The sequence below is a fragment of the Phyllostomus hastatus genome, unplaced genomic scaffold (genome assembly GCF_019186645.2).
Source record: "Phyllostomus hastatus isolate PE091 unplaced genomic scaffold, TTU_PhHast_1.1 phas_scaffold_78, whole genome shotgun sequence".
NCBI lineage: Eukaryota > Metazoa > Chordata > Mammalia > Chiroptera > Phyllostomidae > Phyllostomus > Phyllostomus hastatus.
Window position 1 is genome coordinate 6,800,737 of NW_025334041.1, and position 4,666 is coordinate 6,805,402.

The window sequence follows — 4,666 nt, forward strand, 5'->3', positions numbered from 1 at the left end:
GTTTTTTTAAAAGCATTGTACAACAAAGGGAAAAGAACAATGTAATGAAGACTCAAAAGAAAAGTATAAACCTAGGAGATATCTACTGTAAGTTACAGGGAAAATATTCAGAAAATGAATTGGCATATTCAGAAGAGCACAAGGGGAGACAACCTCAGTAAGTAAAAACAAATCTATTTCAGAAAAATCCGAAGTCAGGAAAAGATGAAATTAAAAAGTAGTAAAATCAGGTATTACAGATTGCAGGGAAAGAAGTAAAGAAAAACTATGGAAACAAATGCAAGTCAATAGAAATACAGAACAGGGAATCACAAATCACCATTTTAATAATAGTATTTACAAGGGAGAAAACAGAACTATTACATAATCAAAAGAGTTACATAAGGCAATAATCAAATATATGTGTCATTGAATACAACTTTTCTGAGCTAAAGAAAGACCTGGAGATTAAATGCACTGACTGCCACCCAGGTAAAAATGATCAGTTGGCCCCACACTGCTTGCAAAATTAAACAACAAAAATAAAGAAAAAACTATGATTATCAGGAGAAAAAATCAGTTTCCTGTGGTAGAAGACAAACAAGGTCAGCCTCAGACGCTTCTACATTCCTAATCCTGGATGGCATGAAACCACATCGACAGATTTTCAAAGGAAAAATGTTGGAACCTAAGGATTTTATACCTAGTTAAGTTGGCTTTCTTGTATAACCAGAGAGACACATTTCCAGGGGTACAGGGCTTCAAAAATTATATGACATATGTAGTATTTTTCTCAAAAATAATTGGGTGGAGACAAACTACCAACATTCAAGCCTTGAAACAAAATTAGGTGATTCAGTATTGAGATGTGATAGCATAACAATTAAAATCAGTGGTGCCTGAGTAGAGGAAAGACAACAATTAAGACAAAAGCAGAAATTAATATAAGTGAAAAGAGAGAAACAATAGAGAACATCAATAAAAGCTTTGAAACAATAATTGTGTTTATAAAGCTACAGGCAGTTTGACAAAATAAAGAAAACACTAATTACTAACATTAGAAATGAAGAAGGGAGTATCCACACAGACCTAAAGACATTAAAAAGATGATATAAGAATGTTATAACAAGCCCTGGCTGGCGTAGCTCAGTGGATTGAGCACGGGCTGCAAACCAAAGTGTCACAGGTTTGATTCCCAGTCAGGGCACATGCCTGGGTTGCAGGCCATGACCCCCAGCAACTGCGCATTGATGTTTCTCTCTCTCTCTTTCTCTCCCTCCCTCCCTTTCCTCTCTAAAAATAAATAAATAAAATATAAAAAAAGAATATTATAACAGTCCTATGAATAACGTAGGTGAGATGGTCCAATTCCTTGGGAGATAAAGACTACCAACATTCACCCACAGGGAAATAGGTAATCTGACTAGTCTTATATTTCTTCAAAAAACTGAACGTTTAGTTTAAAGCCTTTCCAGAATGAAAGCTCCAGCCCACATGACTCCGTTGGCATATTCTAACGAAGACTGAAAGGAGTTGTACACACTGTCTGCCAGAGGTAGAAGAAAACCCGTCCCGAGTCAGTTCATGCAGCAGCAGCAGCAGCGTCATGATGCTGGACAAGACAGAGATAGCCCAGGTGGAGAGGGACCTATGTCTGTCCCCTATGAATACAGGCAGAAATCCCTAAGAAAACATGATCAAGTCAATCCTAGCAATCTATAAAAGAACTAATATATCACAACAAATGGATCTCATTATAGAAATACAAGACTGGTTCAACATTCAAAAATCATTCTATATAATCTACCATATAAACTGACTAAAGAATAAAAACCACGTGATCACATATTAACTGATGTGGAAAAAACATTTGACAAAATTCCAAACAAAAAAGTACCAGGACTAATAGGTGTGTTTAGCAAGATCACAGGATACCACACAGGATACAAAATCAACTGTGTTTCTATGTATTAGTAATCAACACCTGGGAAGTAGAAAAAATTGATTGTCATTTTAGGAGCTTGAAAACAGAGAAACACTTAGGTATAAGACTAACAAAACATGTGTAGGACTCGTAGGACTTGTATCTTAAAAACGACAGAGTCCTGATAAAATATCAAAAGAGACTTAAGATAAAAAAAATATCTACCTGAAATTTATAGCAAACATTTTATATAATAATGAAGAAGAAGGATTTCTCTCAAAGTTAGAAGACAGTAATGCTCATTATTACCAATATTAATGTTGTACTCAAAATTATAGCCTGTCAAAGGTTGGGTTCTCTGGAAGCCGGTGCCCAGGTGTAGGGTGTGGGGTACAAGATGTTTCTTAGGGGTCACTCTTATGCTGGGCATCTTGTCTGTCCACACAAGGGGCTCTGGATGGTACATTTTCCAGTCTCCAGCAGGGGTCATCAAACTCGTTCAGTCAAGAGCCAGAGGGTAAATACCGTAGGCTGTGTCTGCTAAGAGGCAACATGGCAGATACTGTGCAGGCACTTACCTGACAACCATTCTGAAGTGTAGAAACCAGTCTTAGCTCATGGGTCACACAAAAACCGGTGGTGGCTGAATTAAGACTGTGGGCCCTATCTTGCCAATCCCTATTCCAAAACAAAGCAACAAGAGAAGAAAAAGAAATAATAATCACAAAGTAGAAAGAAGGAGGAAAATTATATTTCTGATGATATGATTATCCTTCAGGAAAACTCAAGGAACTAATTATTCAAATTTTAGAATTCAGAAATAAAGGTAATTATTAGGTACTCACAAATTATAAAATACCACTAAACATGGCCCTAGGTCCATTAAAGCCAGTGGATTGCAAATTTTAAACAGCATCTTCTGAAAGGCTTCTTTTTTTTTTTAATTTACTTATTTATTTTTAGAGAGGGAAGGAAGGGAGATAGAGAGAGAGAGAGAAACATCAATGTGTGGTTGCTGGGGGTCATGGCCTGCAACCCAGTTATGTACCCTGATTGGGAATTGAACCTGCGACACTTTGGCTCGCAGCCCGCGCTCAGTCCACTGAGTTACGCCAGCCAGGTGAAAGGCTTCTTAAATGTAGGTTCTGGGGCTCCCACTCCAGATTCTTTCATTCAAGAGTTCTGGGTTGAGGTCCGAGGATCGATATCGAAAACAAGCCCTCTGGTTGATCCTCCTGTAAATGGCCTACACTTCTGTTTTAAATCTTCATACTAATCTCTTCTAAGTTGATGTTTCTCACCTTTTGGGGGGCTTAAATGACTGTGAGAATAATATGAAAGTTATGAACACCCCGATTCACCTACACATTGTACAGGAGGGAAGGAAAAGTCTCCTACCGCAATGGAGTCTTCAGAAGGCAGCTCTAGCCCGGCTTCCCTTGCACAGGGGACTTGGGCCAGAGTACCGGTTACACTTGCTCAAACTCTGAACAATTATTCGGAAAAATTTTGGAGGGCGGCAGAGAGTAAACAGAGAGAGCTGGTCCACAGTAGAGTTGGTCTCTGTGCAGACAAATTTGGATCATCAGGAGGCAACTTTCTCTGCTGTTGCGTCTCAACACCCTACCTAATCACCCACCCACCAACGCACCACCGCCGCCATCCATAACCACAGGATCTCTGTCCGTCTTGGATCTTACAGGTATCTTCCTTTCTACGTACCTGAGGGCACATTTGGCCTGTGAGTGGAAGGTCCAGAAGGAGGAGAAAGTGGCAGATACAGCCGGAAATCGTATATGGGTGGGGGCAGAGAGTCAGGGGGAAAGTTTTGAACTTTATCCTAAAAGTAATGGAGAACAGTTAAATGAGGGGGAGTTGGGGGAAAGTAGGGTGACGAGAAGAGAGTTTTCATGTCACTGTAATGTCTTTTTAAATGAGTAACGGGACATTTGCATGTTTTTGATGATTATTACTTGGGCCTTCGTTCACATCATCTCACAGTTGACTGAACACTCCCCTCTGACCTCTCCCTCCTCGGGGACCCACTCAGGTTTAATGGAAGCTTTTGTCTCTATCTGCGCCTTTGACAGCTGGGAGATTAGCAGGGACTTGGCTAATTAGGATTTAACTGTTCGCTAATGTTCCCGTGGGTTTGTCGATCACAATCTCATTTAAAATGGATTCAAAAGTTTTCGAAATCTTGAGAAACGATGCTGTGTCAGGACTGATTCGATTTTCTTACAGCATTAAAGCCAGAATCGGACTCGCTGGATGGTCTTCTCGGTCACATTCCCTAACAAAATGATAGTTTGGGCTGAAAAGAGACCTCAGTCCTCTTCAGGCGCGGGGGCCACGGAGTGAGAGGAAAGTGAATTGGAAGGTCTCCATGGAGACACGAGATCTCATGGGTCTCTGTTTAAAGCAGCCCTCCAGTGACATGCTCCCACATGCTCCCAGGTGGCTTAGGGGACACATGAGGAGATAAGCCTCAGGATGTGACCTTTAGCCCCTGAAATTCACTGAAAGGTACCATTCAGCTTGATTGCCTACTTTTTATTCATTCATTCAGGCAGTCCGTCTTTCCCTGAAATTTCCCTTTTTGGGGCGGGGGCGGGGCAGGCAGTGAGCTGGGGCTGAGAAGAGAGACGGAAAGATCTGGTCCCTCGAGCAGCTGAAGCGTTAGGCTGGCAGTCGGGCATGGAGACAGTGGGCGTGCTATGGGTGACACACGTCTTAGTAAGGCGCAGCATGGCACAACAGGGG